Source organism: Urocitellus parryii, chromosome 8 (genome assembly GCF_045843805.1).
Source record: "Urocitellus parryii isolate mUroPar1 chromosome 8, mUroPar1.hap1, whole genome shotgun sequence".
Lineage (NCBI taxonomy): Eukaryota > Metazoa > Chordata > Mammalia > Rodentia > Sciuridae > Urocitellus > Urocitellus parryii.
Window position 1 is genome coordinate 127567698 of NC_135538.1, and position 17156 is coordinate 127584853.

General features: G+C 36.7%; 1 non-coding gene and 1 pseudogene across 1 annotated transcript; one reads left to right on the forward strand and one right to left on the reverse strand.

Annotated features, from left to right (window-relative positions):
- Nucleotides 1–368: 368 nt before the first annotated feature.
- Nucleotides 369–1654, reverse strand: LOC113200959 (aspartate aminotransferase, mitochondrial pseudogene; annotated as a pseudogene).
- Nucleotides 1655–11308: 9654 nt separating this feature from the next.
- Trnat-ugu (transfer RNA threonine (anticodon UGU)) lies at nucleotides 11309–11382 on the forward strand. The gene has a single exon. It is a non-coding gene; the product is annotated as a tRNA-Thr (tRNA).
- Nucleotides 11383–17156: the final 5774 nt, after the last annotated feature.

A 17156-nucleotide genomic window follows, 5' to 3' on the forward strand; every position in this document is an offset into this window, starting at 1 on the left:
TAGGGTTTGGGACAGGTTTCGCGCGCGTGCGGGAAGCAACAGGTTTCTTATTGGTTTGTTTAAATCTAGCATATAAGGCCACCTAGGGGGTACAGGTCTGCATTCCAAAAACCACAGGTCTGCATTCTATTCTCTCTGTTCCTGCTTATCTGTTCCTGTTTATTCATTCATGCCTCAGGATGTGGGTGCTCTGTTCTTTCTCAACCGGTTATATGGAAAGCACATCCGGTGCCTGAGCCTGTTTATGACAAACCCGGTATCTTGATTTCATATCTTGGCCTTAGGTAACTGGACTAACTGGGCTAGGGTCTTTCAAAATGTAGTTGAAAGAAATGATGCACTCACCACCATCATCCTGCATGTGAGTCTCACAACAGCAGGAACTGAGGACAGAAAAGTTTTCTTTGTTCTTGCACTGTGAAGTTACTTAGTGACCTGGTGAATGGCACATTGCTGGAGGTGACCCCTGTCAAGGAGATGCAGCCACCCTTTGTCATGTAGATGGAGAACTCCTTAGTCAGTCACTCTACCGGTTCAGACTTTAGGCCGGTGAAACACAACATGCTGATCTGGTCTGTGATGTGTTGCCAATTGTGGGAGTAGCCCTCCTTCTTGAGGTTGGCAACCAGCTGGGTCCGCATGCTGATGATGCCTTTCACTTCCTGCAGTCATTATTTTTGCAAATCCGTTGAAGTCAGGATAATAGAAGTGATCCAGGGTCCATTGAGAGAAGAGTTGGAATATAAGGGATGGATCACAATCTTTAATTGTGATTCTACCCTTTTGGTTTCATCCGCATCTTTGCAGACTATGGTGAAGTCTCCCACATGCTTCCCACATAAGCCCATGTTCTTGTCATGTAATTGGCAGAGACAAATATTAATGCCCTGTTCGAGGAAGTAGCACACAGCTCAGACATCCTTGGTACTATCACCACTGGCAAAGCATTGGAAGTCATGTCAAAGATGGCAAGGAAATTCTTTTTCTTTACCATAGATTCTATTTTCTTCAACTGCTCAGGATGAGGGTCCGTTCCAGTGGGATTGTGGGCACAGGCATGCAGGAGAAGAACACTGCTCTGGTATTTTTAAAATGTCTTTTATGGCACCTGTGAAGTCAAAAGTGCAAGTCTTGGGGTCATAGTATTGATAGCATCCCTGAAAATGGGTGTGTGATTTCACCAGGATGTTTTGGGTAGAAAGACAACTCAGCTGAACTTTAAAAAATCTTTCCAGAAAATTGGCTCTGACCCTTAAGGCCCCAGTTCCAGAAATAGTCTGCACGGTGACAAATCCTCCACTTTTCAACACCTCACTGTTTTTACCCAGGGCTAATTCTGCAGATATCTTAAAAATTCAGCCAGTTCACCAATGGATAGGTATTCCTTGTCCATATTTTTTGCAGCAATCTGGGCCTATGACTTTTTGGAGTCCATAAGGCTTTCCATTATTATCCAGGTAGGCACCAACTACCAAGTTCATCTTTTTGCTGTTGGTGTCTCTCTTATTTAGTCACTCCAAAAATGGAAACTGGGGTCCCATTTCCCTATGGGCCTACCAAGAGCTGGCTCTGGCAGAAGCTGTGGCAGCAAGACCTGGCTGGGAGGCGCCAGCAGCCATAGAGAGGATGGTTGGCCAGAGTGCAGCAGGGCCATTGTGGATGGCAGGAAGGCAGTGGGTAGTACAAGACAGAGCAGAGGGCAAATGACTGCTGGCACAGAGGCACAGCCTCTTACTCTATATTCTTAACATGAATTTGATGACTAACAATTCTGGAGGTAACCTAATCCTTCTGTTCCTATTTCCAGTCTGTTTTAAAATGCATTCACACATCTACTATATGTGGTTATTCATATACTGAGAAGGTATATTTTCTTGGGTACTTATGGTTACCCTGTGTAATACTGTTTGCTTCTAGATATCATATGTGAATGTGCTAGGTTTCAAAATTGAATTTATGTATAACAGGATTTGTGTTGAACTTTTCCTATTACCCAGAGTATTACAACTTAGAGAGGGACCAAAGATGGTTGTATGAATTCAGCCTGACATAACTGCAGGCATTTTAACTGATACCCACCATGATTGCCACAGATAATCCTAGTCAGTTTTTCTTCCATAGTTTCCCAGCAAATTATAAATACACCAAACCCTTAGAGTGACACATAGAGATTTATAACTGGACTCTGGTGCCAGGAATTGTGCCTGACTCTTTGATATTAGCTTAAGATAAACCAAATACATTCTGGCTTACGTAAAGTTTTGTTTGTCTTAACCAATGTGTGTGTGTGTGTGTGTGTGTAATTCTGACCCAAATTTTTGTGGGGATTCATTTGGTCTTCTTGTTGCCCAGAAGCATGCTTCTGTCAATATGTTCCTCAATAAGTTGTACTCTGTGCAATTCTGGTCTTTTTTCTTCAGTTTCACAGTTCCTTGAGGCAGGTCTTCATACACTGGGACCAAATTGTTCCAGATCAACGGGTCAAGGAAAGTACTTCATATTATAAAGAAATCTGACAATAACTAGAACCAGAATCCTGCCTTCCACCTGTCTCCTCCCACCCCAGTTCCCAGATATAATTTGAAGAATGACTAAGAAATGGTAGAACTGGTCCCCCAAATCATGCTTTCTGCTCAAAGAATCACTTCTAGTGATTCAACATAGCAAGGCCCTGTCTCAAAAATAAAAAACAAACAATAACAAAAAATAAGTTTATGATTATGCTGAAAGAATTTTTTTTCTTAGAACTTAAGTGAAAATTAATTTCTGTCTGTAATCTCTTCTGAATCTTTTGGGGGGAGGCAATTTTCCAAACTGACATTTTTGTTATCTGGAAAAACCTCCTCTCTCAGTTAGCTGGAGGAACCAAAAGTGAACTCAGCATGAACAGGATACAGAGAAATACAGAGTTGTGGTAGTGGGGGTGGGGGATGCAGGGTTGGGGTGGGAGGATGGCCAGAGGTGAGTATGCATAGGTGAACAGGAGCCAGTTAGAAAAGTGAACCAAGTTTAGCCATAATGCTTGAGGCACTGGAAATTCACTAAAGAGCTAATTAGTAAGAGGTGGTTTGAATTATAATTTTGCAGGATTTCTTTGGCTACAATAGGAAAAATAGACAGGAGTCTATTGGAAGCAAGGAGAGCAAGAAGAATTTTGTAATGAAATAAATTAATGACACTGGTGTGAACTAGGGAAATGGTAGTATGGATTAAGGAAAGTAGATACAATTCAAAAGGTTTCATGTTATAAAGAGGCCAGTTTGCCCCATTGGATATTGAAAAATATCAAGAAAATTTCATACAATGTTGCAACTGTATTTATATGTAAGAACAAAGGCTCTAGTTTTGCTAAAGGACATTTAAAAACAAAAACAAGTGAGAAAACTTGAAACATCAGATTAAAAAAATTATAAAGCTATAGTGTTTAAGATGGAGTGGTATTAAGACAGCAATAGACAAATCACTGGAATAGAATAGAGACCCCAGAAACAATCCATTGGCTGGATAGTACTTGGTATATAACAGAAATATTGCTTTTCAGTGGAGAAAAGGGAAAAAAAAATCATTATTTATTTGAAAGAAAATGAAATTGGATTTCTATATTCTAAATACATTAAAGACTTAACTATGAATGCAAAGTAAAAAAAACTTTTTAAAGAAAGTATCCCATATTCTTCCAGAATTCATTTTTTATTTTGAAGAAGAAAAGATTTTGAAAAGACCCCCGTTTCCCTGTCCAAGGAGAATCACACGAAACACTGGCTGCAAAAAGCAAGAGGTTTGTTTATTGGGACACAGGCGCCTGCGGGTGCCCAGCAGAACCTCAGCCGGAGCTTTGGTGAGCTGGCACACTGGGCTTGGGGATACAGAGATTTTTATAGGGTAAAGGGGCAGTTTTCGCGCACGGTAAACAATAGGTTTCTTATTAGTTAATTTTAAACCCAGCATATAGGCTACCTAAAGGGCAAAGTTGTTTTTCACTTTATGTTACTGGAAAAGCCACATAAAAGTTACATGTTAGCACTCTGGTCCTCCTGTTGCTGCTCATTCAGGCATGCCTTAGGACCTGGTCCTTTGTGCTTTCTCAACCGGTTACACCTAACTGATTGTCTGAAAAACACCTCTGGTGCCTGCGTAGGTTTGTGACATGCCTTGGTGGTTTTGCAACTAGGCCTGAGGTTGTTGGGCTGGGGTCTTTCAATTTCTTATGCAAAAATATAAGCCATAATAAATAAACATAGCTACATTAAAATTATCAATTTCTGTTTATAATTAGATATCATAAGATGTGAAAACATAAATAAAACATTTGTAACATATACTTGACATAGGATTATTTTACAGAATATAAAGAATGAATGCAAATCAATAAGAAAAAGACAAGCAACTAAATAGAAAAATTAGCAAAATTAGCACTTCAAAGAAGAAAGAAAACTGCATGGCCAATAGAATGTAAAAAGACACTTAAAATCATTTGTAATGACAGAAATACATATTTAATTCCAATGAAATACTGTTTTTAAACCCACAAGATTGGTGTAAAGTATCAGTGTCAGCAAAAATGTGGATCAACTAGAGCTCCCACACTGTACATTTCTTCCCCTCCCCTCCCCTCCCTTCCCCTCCCCTCTCCTTCCCTCCTCTCCCCTCCCCCTCCCTTCCTCTCCTCTCCTTTGTTTTCTGATATGTAATCTTGCTATGCTGTATTGCCCAGGCTGGTCTTGGACTCCTGGGCTCATGCATCCTTCTGCCTCAGTATCCTGCATAGCTGAATATGCTACCATGCACAGTCATAAGATTCTTTTCAAATTCTCCTACCCTTCATGAGATCACAGCTGACAGAGAGAGAGAGAGAGAGAGAGAGAGAGAGAGAGAGAGAGAGAGAGAGAGAGTGTTAATATAATGTAGTGGGTACTTTTTAAGAAACACTGTTTTTTGTTACTGTGGATTGAACTAGAGGTGTTTAACCACTGAGTCACAGCCCCAATACTGCCCACAATTTTTTTTTTTTTAATTTTAAGACAGGGTCTCACTAAGTTGCTTAGGACCTGGATAAATTACTGAGGCTGGCCTCAAACTTGTGATCTTCCTGTCTCAGCCTGGAGGATCTGCCTCAGTCACTGGGATTAAACTGCCCTGGCCATACTGTAAATTTTATGTGCATGTTGGTATTATCTAGTAAACAACAATGTTGTTGGTATTATCCAGTAAACAACAATTGAAAATTTGACAGTACCTCTAACACTGTTAATGTACATGCCCTACATCTTACAATTCTACTTTTTAAATGCCAAGCACTTTAGGGGGCTAAGATTATTTGAATGTTTAATATCAATACTTACAAAACCCAAACTGAAAATAATCAAATGTCCATTCACAGGAGAATGTGTGAATAATTTGTATTATATTTGTTCAACGACTAAAATAACATAGTAAGAATGAAGGATTGTCAAAAAGTTTTTGGTGTGATGAAATGTTTTATACTTTGATTGTGGTGGTAGCTATATATACATATACATATTTAATATGTATGTATGTATGTATGTATCTATATATGTTGAAACTTATGAAACTATAAATTTTATTTTTTAAATTTTTGGTACCAGAGATTTAACCCACAGACACTTTACCACGGAGCCACATCCCCAGCCCTTTTTATTAATTATTTATTGTTTATTTTTGAGACAGGGTCTTGCTAAGTTGCGTAGGACCTCACTAAAATGCTGAGGCTGGCTTTGGACTTGGGATTCTCCTGCCTCAGCCTCCTGAGTTGCTGGAATTACAGATATGCACCATGCCTGGCCAAACTAAATAATTTAAATCATGCATATTATTCTATGTAAATTATACTCAAAATTTGTTTTTCAAAATCAGCGACTTATGGTTATTCACACCAATGTCAATTAAATTTAAGTATATACCATTGAAGGAAGTTCAGATTGCAGAAGAATATGGGAGCATTCTTCCATTTACATTTAAAAGAATCTTCCAGGGCTGGGGATGTGGCTCAAGCGGTAGCGCGCTCGACTGGCATGCGTGCGGCCCGGGGGTTCGATCCTCAGCACCACATACAAACAAAGATGTTGTGTCCACCGAAAACTAAAAAAAAAAAATAAATATTAAAAAAAAAATTCTTTAAAAGAATCTTCCATTTACATTGAAAAGAAACTTTAAATGGTGTGAAAAGTTAAACAACAAAAGTTAGATACAGTGTGGTAAAAACATAAAGGAAAAGCCCACAAAACATGAACACAGGATTTTGGGCAGAAATTACCTCTGCTGGGTGAGAAAGGAAGGAGGAACTATGATTTTGGCTGTTAAGGTCTGTAAATAAGTCAAAAATAACACCTGGTATTTTGCCAGAGAAATGTTAGAGTTCGTAAACAAGTCTGGATGGTGCCTGGCAAAATGTTAGAGGGAGTGGTTTGAGAAGTAACAAAAGCGAGCCATTGAGCCATTAAGTGTGGAGATTCCTTATTGGTTGATTGATGTATCTAGTTTATGCTAATTAAGATAAGTTGTGCAAAATGTATAAATAGCTCTGTTGCCCTACAATAAACGGCTCCTACTCCTGCTGTATAAAGGAACACAAGTTATTGGTCCAGTCCCCCCCCCCCCCCATTCTGCTGCAGCTGGACTGAGGCATTTGGCAGATCCACTAAGGTCATATTCTGTTTCTTAACATGGATAATAAGTACAATGTTATTAAATTTATTGTTTCTTTTACTGCCTTGTGCATGTGTTATAAATATTCTTTTATATGATTTCAATGTTTAAAATATAAAAGAATTGGTTGAAAACCTAAATCTGACAGAAATTATGCCAAAGAAAGGACAAAAAAAGAAAATTATGCAAAAATTGCAGTTATGAAGGAGAGATTAAGGATTTCCAATATCTTGAATATAAAGGATAAGAATATTCTAGAACTGATAAATATTGAGTCTTTAAACTCAAGGAGCAAAACAAGACCAGAGCAAGATAAAACTAAATTTATATATAAACCCATCATAATAAGAAAAAAGATATTAAAGCAACTGGAGATACCAAATTTTAACAAGTAACTTGGGGCAGTTTTTTCAATAACAACAAGAGAATCCAGAAGAAGTGGAAAAATATTTTCCAAAAGCTGAGAAAAAATACCACCCTAATATAGGTCACTCCACTGATCTCTGTGGGCTCAAGAATGACAATGGAATAAAATGCCTTCAAAATGTCTGATGAGAACCTTTACTACCAATGAACTTGCACTGAGACAACTAAAAAGGAACATGATTAACAAAGTAGAGAATAAACCATGAAGGCAACACTGAGCCTAAGAAGGAATCAAAGGCAGAGAAGATAATGGACATGGAAAATCTAAACACACATTTACTGTAAAACAGTGTGAGCAATCCTGTATAATTATTGGAGTAAAACACCAAAAAGGAGCTGGAAACTCTAAACAATAGAAAGTAACCTGGGCTAAGCACAATGATGAGAATTTTTAAAAAGAGAACATAAACTATAAGGAACAAACCCAATTTTCTTTAACATTTATTCAATAATTGCACTTTACTATGATAAGTCCTAGTAGCAATTACTATTAAATCTTTGAACCTAGTAAGAGAGCTTTTTGCTTGTCTCAGCAAATAAACTAGCCAATAATTTAAATTGATGATGATGAGATGCAAATTATACCTAAACAAATACAAAACATGACTTTAACAACATCTGATAAATGCCTTGTATATCTATGTAGTCATTGGAATATTAATATTTTCTAAACTTCTTCCCTTCCTCATCATAAAGAATGACTTTATGTTTATCAAAAGCACCCATATGAATGTTATCTTTTTAAGTTTCTGTATTGTTACAACAGGCTCTTTTAAAAAATTAATTAATTAATTAATTTTAATTAGGTATACTGATCTCACTGCAAATGTCCTTGCTGCCTGCTATCAGAATGCTTGTACCTTCCCAAATTTCATAGCTTGAAACCTAATCCCCAAGGTAATGGTATTGGGAATCAGAGCCTTTGGAAGGTGATTAGGGCATGAGAAGAGGGTCCCTGAGTGGTTTAGCTGCATTAACCTTCTTCTACCATTGAAAGCACAACCAGAAGATGCCATTTGTGAACCAGGAAGCTGAATCTCATCAGACATAAAAATCTGCCTGCTCCTTGATTTTCTCAGCCTCCAGAACTATAAGGAAATAAACTTCTATTATTTATAAGCTACTTAGTCTATGGCATTTTGTTTTATCAGTCTGAGCAGACTAATAAGACATGCCCTTTCAATCTAGTCTCAACTCAGCAACCTGAGAGATCTTCTTAAAATGTAGATTAGGTCCTGTCATACCTCTGTTCAAAATCCTCCCATGGTTTCCCATCTCATTCCAAGTAGAAACTGAAGACTTTAACCTTAAGCTTAGAAGACCTTATACTATCCATCCTTCCTTTCCCTGGTTTCTTTTTTTCACTGCTTTGGTTTTCTCCAACAATCTTACAAATTTTTCTGTTTTCTCATTAGATTAGAGTATCTATGAGAGGATGGGTTTTTAATTTATTTTGTTTATTGTATCCCCATAGCTTAGAAAAGTTCTAGACATGTGATAACACTGAATTTGAAGAATAAAGGGATAAATAGGTGTCAATTCGGGAGCTCAGGAATGTATTAATTTTTATTGTAGTGAATGGTAATATTAATTCAACTTAGGATAATTTGCCTTATGAGATTTTTTTTTCAAGAACAAATTGCCTTTATAATTCAAAAAAGATTGGATCATAAAGATGGTATTTAAAAAACTTTTTTAGTTGTAGATAAACACACAGTATCTTTATTTATTTTTATGGGGTGCCGAGGATCAAACCCAGTGTCTCACACATGCAGGACAGTCATTTTACCACTGAACTACAGCCCCAGCCCTAAGATGGTATTTCAAAAAGGTAAGTAAGTATCCTGTGGGATAGAAGGGATAAAAGGTTAACTCTTTGTTTCAAAATTAAGGTCATTGTTGCACTTTCTCAAAAATAAATTCTGGATATATTATTATTTAAATGTATTTTTTAATGCTAGGGCAAATTTATGTAAATGATAGATGAGAAAAATAACAAAGAATGATTCCCAGTAGAATTACCATAAGAAACAAATTGTTGAATTTAACTCCATTGAAATTTCTTATGATATCAAAAATTATTAAACATAAGAATAAAATTAGTAATTGGGAAAATTTTTGAATACATACTGGATAAAATACTTCATCTATTATATTTATATAAGTTTGGCAGTGGATTCTTTCAAATAAATAAGAAGTATGTTAAAAAAAAATCTACCCCCCAAAAAACAAGAATCCCAAATAGCAACTTCTTTTTGTTTCTTGGAAGGTTATAGCTATTGACATAAACCTTCCTAGAAATTAAACATGTATTAGTGGCTTTTTCATCTCTATTTTGAAAAGCTGTAATAATTTTTGCCCCCCCCTCCTTTGTGGTACTATATTTTAGTTTGAATATATCAAATAAGCAATAATTAAAATAACAATATAAAAAGAAAGAAAAAATCTAAAAGACAAAAAAGTAGCCATGGATCTCAGTGTCTGAAAATAACAAACATCTGTTTCTCATTTGCAAGCCCCGTTTTGGGTGAGGAACTGGTGACGTCAGCCTGAATTGTCTGGGCTTTTATGTAAGCCTCCTCATTCCAGACCAGCAGCTACCTGGTGTGTTCTTCCATTGGAATGCAGGAAGCAGAGGGCTGGAAAACTTTGCTATGATGCTTAAAATCTCAGCTCATAACCACACCCTCTATTATTCATGGCATTCCAGCGATCAAATCAAGTCACATTACGGAGCATAATGTCAGTGAAGTGAGAAAGTACACCTCACCTAGAGGGAAGACATAGCAAAACAGAGGAAGACAAATTATGAGAAATAATATATCTAACACAGATAAAAACAGATATACTATTCCAGAAAATAAATACTAAGACTTGACGAAAATAAGGAGGAAATCTAATTGAGGAAATGTTTTTAAAACAATTTATTGCTATGTTTTACTAGTCAGATGAGGTAATTTATAAACGGAAATTTGTTGCTCATGATTCTGGAGGCTGAGAAGTTCAAGATCAAGGCAAGCAGATTCAATGTCTCGTGAGAATCTATTCCTCATAGATGGCACCTTCTATGTCTTCTTATGGTTGGGAGAGTATGCAAACTTTCTCAGGCTCTTTCATAAGGGCCCTAAGCCAACTGACAAGGGGAGAGGCCTCATTACTTAATCAATTCCAAAGCCCCATCTCTTAATACTGCCCCATTGGATATTAGTTTCAGCACATCAATTTGGAGGAAACACTAAGATTCAGACCATGATACACATGATAGTTGGAGAACCACTGTTATAGAGTAGAGCTTCTCAACTGTAATATGCATATGAATCGCCTGAGGTTGTTAAAGTGCATATTCTGATTCTGTTTACAATTTCACATTTTTAACAAGCTCCAAGATGGTGCCAATGTTCCTTGTCCACAAGCCACAAGTTGAGTAGCAAGACTTCTTCAAGTCTGGCGGTGGGAAGGGAAATTGAAGTAGGACCAGGACAAGTAACAAAAGCTGCTGCAGCTCAACTGCATCTGAGGCAACTATTGGATCTATGAGCAAGATCTCAGATGGGGAATGCATCTGGGTGTACTTGAGGATTCAGATCAAAAGCACCTTGTTTTTACTCCTGTTGGTTAAACTGCAGTCTCTCTTTCTCTTCTTTTCCCGTCCTACACAAGTTTTCTCACCGCCAGATTGAAGAAGATTCTGCAAAAGAGCTACTTTCAAGGGAAGTGTTGGAAACTGAACATTGCCCATCTTGGGCTGTAAATGCATCCCACTGCTGTTGCTCACAATTATTCACAAATTTCTGGCCCCAAAGATAGACGTCGCGAGTGTTCAGGACTCAAAAGACAGGATTCCTCTGCAGGCTGTGGGAGCTTTCATGTGTTTTGCCAAAATCCCCCTAGGACTCGTCAGTCAGTATCAAAAGCTACGGGGCAGGATTCTAGGAAAGGAGGAGTGGAGAGAAATGAGAACCACGGTGACCCTTTCCCGATCGGCGCAGAAAAAGAGCTGAGATTGGAAAAGTCTCAATGCCTGGAGTGTCTCAATAGACGACTTCCTCAGTCATTTCAGAATTCTTCCGCTTGTATAATACATTATAAAGAAGAAATTGAAATCGGATACATAATAATAATTTAAAAAATATGCCTAAAATTTTTAAATAAACGAAAGAAACCGTGGTTATTTGAAATTAAATAAATGTTGGTCTGTTGGAGGCCTTGGTCGTCTGGCTCCATGGCTTAGTTGGTTAAAGCGCCTGTCTTGTAAACAGGAGATCCTGGGTTCGAATCCCAGTGGGGCCTAGTTTCGCAGCACTACTTTTATTAAACCGTACTTTATTTACTACTTTATTTAGCGTTGTAATGGAACGAAAGCGATATCCCGACTGTAACAGATTTGCCTTCCTTACACCCCTTCTTACCCGGAAGAGGCAGTATTCCAAGCAGCTCCTTCTTCCTCCTATTAAAACAAAACGAATCAAAAAATAAAGGAATGGAGACGCTAAGTGCATTTAGATCGTTTCTGAGCGACATTAACCTGCACCGACTCCCATTGGAGGTGCAGCTGGAGTCAAGGGCATGGCCCCATGGAGCACTTCCTGCTAGGGAATTCTGACAGTCCACTTGCTGGAAAGAATAGGGATTGTCCCATGCAGAAGAACACGTAAAGGCTAATGTTGAGATTTCTCCGGGACTAAGATTTTGTGATTCAAGTAAAGCTTTAATAAACTCCTAAGCCAATGATTGATTATTATAAGAAGTTGGGCGTTTTGGAGGTAATTCTAGCGTTTCTGTGTTGACAAAGGAGAGCAATCTACCTTCTCCTATCCCCGTCGTTGAGGACGCCCATGACCATAATAATGTCGTGCTTTGGTTGTGCCTGCACAAAGTTTTCGGCTGTGTTTGTTGAATAAATAAATGAATGCTTGAATGGATGGTACCTCAGATTAGGATCGTATCTCCATGTTTTCTACCCTCAGAGTCTTAGGCAAGCTTTCCTCTGCAAAGAACGAAAGGTCATTTATTCAGATGAATGTGTGTCTGATTTCAGACACTTTGCGGTCTTGCTCATAGGGGACTAGCGGATCCTGAAGCGTGGTTTATAGAAGTCTCTTAAGTGATGGTTTTTAGTCTCTGCTCTGGTCATACATAATGATTGACTGGAAAGCTGGAGACTTGAGAGAGAAGGGTCCCTGAGTCTGGCAGCGCAGGGTAGGGTGAAATGTGTACGAACGCAGTAAGAGTCTCAAACTCCACCTTCGGAAAATCCCGGAAACACTCGGCGAGCTGAGCCCACCATTTGGCTCCACATGGAGCGGTCTCCTCCATCTCCTCCTCAGGTTCCCTGGCTGCAGAGGCAGAGAGAGTACACAATGGTCAGAGAATTCGCTTTTCTTTTAAATAAAAATAACGCATTTTTAAATAATGATAGCATAATATTATAGTAACAACATAATGGTTCTTTTAATTTTTTTGATATGTTGAAATAAAACAGCAACATAATTCAGTATGATTTCATTTCTGTACATTTAAAGACAAAATTTTCTATTGTTTGTGGATACACATATAGTTAGTAAAGCAGAAAATATGGACAAGAAGGATAAGAAACAATTACAGAATCAGCACCTGTTTTCACATAAGAGGCAGAGCTGTATCTTAATGTTCTAGTCCTTGAACAAAATTTGTCTTAGAAATAGAACTGAGCTTTTTGGTTTTGGTTTTGCTTTTGTTTTTGATTTTTTTTTTCCCCTGGAGTATAAATAGTTAAGAATTCCTGGGATAGTTTTTCTCTTAAGGTTCCAAGGGTTTTTTAAATTTTTTCTTTGTAAAGATCGAGTTTCTGGCCTGGAACCAGACATCTTCATGTAAGCATGAGGAAAGCAGAAATCTGTTCATAAGACCCAACTACTCTAATGTATTCTAGTAACTAGCAAAATTCAAACAGAGAATATTATCCTCTAGTGGGAAACATGAGTGAATAAGATTATCTATAAACAAACTACAAAGTCTCAATTTGATGACCATTTTGAAAGGACAATATGAATTTCCCATCTGTCTATCCTGTAAAGTGTGTCTCACCACTGATGTCATCTGGCATCGTTTTAATTACACTGTCCCCTTGGGTTTCTTGTATTCTTCAGGGCCATTCCTGCTTCAAAGCATCTTCACTTTCTTTCTTTCTCCCCCCTCCCCAAATATTTTTTTTCAGAGATCTTTAAGGTTGGCTTCCTTTCTTTCTTTTAGTCTTTTTTTTTTTTTCATCAAAACATCATAAAATGAGGCTTTCCATTAACCATCTAAGTAAACTTTTTTAGTACTCTTATTGTTCTTTTGCCTTTTCTCCTTAAAATTTATCACTGTTTGATGTAGTACATTTTATTTTTTAATTGGTGTATTGTGTTTCTGGCACTAGAATATTAGCTACATGAAGGCAGGGGATTTAGCATTCCTTTTACCCTGTTATTATATTCTTAGTATCTTTCTCTGGTTTTGACATCGGGATAATTGTAACGTTTATAGCCTGGTTGTGTTGGAGCAGTAGGATAGGTTGCCAAGAGACCAAGGAAGACACCTGGTGATGGGGTAAAGGACTATTGAGAAATGCCTACAGGGGAAGTCCAGTGGAGACAGGCAGAACAGGTACACTTCTCCCCTTGCAGTGCCCCTGGTGCCTTGCCAGAAAGTAGTGTCTCCTATTCCTAGTGATATTTTGTCCAAGGTCACCTATATGAGCATTTCCTTCTCCATGGTCCTCTGATTCTCACCAGTTGCCACAGGGTGAAGAGTTTTATAAATTAGGCAACAGAAACAGTAACATCATTAATTCACTTTGCTCCTTGTATAACAAGCATCCCAAGGACCAGCTGACCTAGCTTGTGTGTAAGAAGGCAGGTCTCTACAGATAACACTAACTTGCCTTAATTCCCAGAATATTTGAAAGGAAATCAGTACCCTTCAAGATAATATTTGTCTGGACATTTTGACCCAGATTCACTTTCATTGTTTCCTTAACTTGACTAGGTTTTGGGGAACATTAAGGGGCATTAGGAATATGGTGCTTTGCTGTCCCTCTTTTCTTTAAGGATGACATTGTAATTCTGTTCTTATAAAATTATTTGAGAAGTATTCCTTTCTATTCTATTTTTTAAAAAATTTGTGGTGGGGGCTGGGGTTGTGGCTCAAGCGGTAGATGTTGTGTCCACAGAAAACTAAAAAATAAATATTAAAATTCTCAATTCTCTCTCTCTCTCTAAAAAAAAAAATTGTGGTGAAGAACTAGTATTAATTCTTCCTTAAATATTTAGTAAAATTCATCAGCAAAGACATCTGGGCCTATGTTTTTCTTTGTGAGTAGTTTTTTAAAAAAAATTATTATTATTAATTGATCCTTTTAACTCATTGGTATCTAATTACTTTTATTATTTCTTTCTTATTCTTTTTATTCCTCTTAGAATAAAACTAATTTCTTCTCTTCCATTTCTGATTCTAGTAAGTTGGGTCTTTCCTTTTTTCTCTTAGGCAATCTAACTAGATGTTTATTAATTCTGTTCATCTTTTCAAAGAATCAACTTTTAGTTTAATTTCTCTTCTCTCTTATTTTTGTATTTTCTATGTGATTAATGACAGTTCTTTAGTATTTATTATTTCCTTTCTTCTGTCTGCTTTATGTTTAGTTTGCTCTTAACAATGTATTTAAGATAAAGATTAGGTCTGTGATTTGAGATATTTCTTTTTTAACAGAGGCATTTGCTGTTAACAATTTACTTCTGATCACTGATTAGATGTATTCTGTAAGTTTTAGAAGGTTGTGTCTTCATTTTCATTCACCTTCGAGTATTTCTGATTTCCCTTTTGATCTCTTCATTGATCCATTGGTTATATAGAACATATTTGAGTATTTCCCTTCTCCCCGAATTGGCTTCTAATTTCACCCCATTATGATCAGAGAAAATCAACTGAATATGTTTATTCTTTTAAATTTATTGAGTTTACTGAGATTTGCTTTATAACCTGGCATATGTTCCATTCTCCATATAACCTGGAGAATGTTCCGAAGAAGAAGGAGAAGGAGGAGGAGAAGGAGGAGGAGAAGGAGGAGGAGAAGGAGGAGAAGGAGGAGGAGAAGGAGGAGAAGGAGGAGAAGGAGGAGAAGGAGAAGAAGGAGAAGAGGAGGAGGAGGAGAAATATATATATATATATATATATATATATATATATATACACACACACACACACACACACACACACACACACACACACAGTTGTTTGGGGGACCCGGTAGAAGAAAGTGTTTACTTGCCAAAACTGGTCTATAAGGACTGGAAGGGGCATTTATTCCTTCAAATGCAAAAATACCAATGCAAGACTACATGGACCATGAAGAATTAGTCAAATGTGACATCATCAAAGGAAACTAATAAAACATCAGTAACTGAACTGTAAAAAATGGAGCTCTACAAATTTCCTGACAAAGAATTCAAAATAATCATCCGAAAGAAGCTCAAAGGAGTTGCAAGAGAACACAAATAGACCACTCAATGAAATCACTAAGACAAAGCATGAACAAAATTATAAATTTCTTGGAGAAATATAAACACTAAAAAGAACCAAATATAAATCTTGCAACTGAAGAATACAATAGAAGAATTGGAAATGTCAATAGAGAGTTTCAACAGCAGACCCAATCTTGCAGAAGAATGAATCGGTAAGCGAAAAGACAGGCCATTTGAAATTCACCATAGAGGAACAAAAAAATAAAAGAAATAATAAAAAGTGAAGAAAACTTAGGGGACATATAGGACACCACCAAGAAAGAAAATAACAGATTATGGGAGTCTAATTAGAAAAAAGTGGAGGTGGACAGAAAGCTTATTCTAAAAAATACCAGCCAGACATGACCAGAATCTTGGGAGAGATGTGGAAATTTAGATTCATGAAATTCAACGGACTCTAAACAAGATCAATCCAAAGAAGATGATACAGATAAATTATAATCAAATTGTTAAAAGACAGAGTCTTCAAAAGAACACAAGGAAAGAGATTCCACACTGAAGGGAAACTCCATGCTTTCAGTGTTATTTCTCAGCCGAAAATTTGCAAGCCAGAAAGGATTGGGTTAAAATATTCCACGTGCAGAAAGGGAAAAAACCCCTACCAATGAAGGATTTACAAACAAAAACTGTGCTTTAGAAATAAAGGAGATATAAACACATTCCAAGATGAACAAAAGCTGAGAAAGTTTATCACTGTTAGACTTGTCTTACAAAAAATGCAAACAGGTGTTCTTCAAGATGAATAAAATGATGCTAAGTAACAGAAAATAGAAAAAAAAATATAAAATTCACTTGTAAAGGTAAATAAGTAATGAAATTCAGAAAACTAATACTGCAATGGCTGTGCAAAAAACACTTTTAATTCTAGTTTGAAATTAAAGATAAAAATATAAAAAACAAAACAGTCAAAAAGTTTTTTTAACAAAATGGAAATATTAAGTACTTACCTGTCAGGAATTACTTTAGTGAAAATGGACTCTATTGTTCAATAAAAAATTAAATAAGCTGGATGAATAAGGGGGAAAACTGATTTAATAATATACTATATGTATATATAGGCTAAGATAGAAAGAGATGTTCCATGGAAATAATAACCAAAAGAGATCAGAAATGGCTATACTGAAATAGACTTTCAGTCAAAATCTGTCACATTTTTCTCAGTATACACAGAATGTTCACCAGGATAGAATATATGTTGGGCCAGAAAACAACTATAAGCCAATTTTTATGATTGAAATCATATCAATATATTTTTCAGCAACAATGGTATAAAATTAGACAAGATGAATATAGGGAAATTTGCAAATATGCATAAATTAAGCAAATATTTCTGAACAACCAATGCAGCAAAGAAGATATTAAAAAGGAAATAAAAAAATACCTTGAGACAAATAAGAATTGAAATAGAGCATACCAAAACTTACAGTATGCAGCAAAAACAATGCTAAGAGGGAAAGTTATAAAGGCTACATGTAAGAAAAAAGAAAGTTTAGAAATAACATAACTTTATATCTTGAGGAAGTA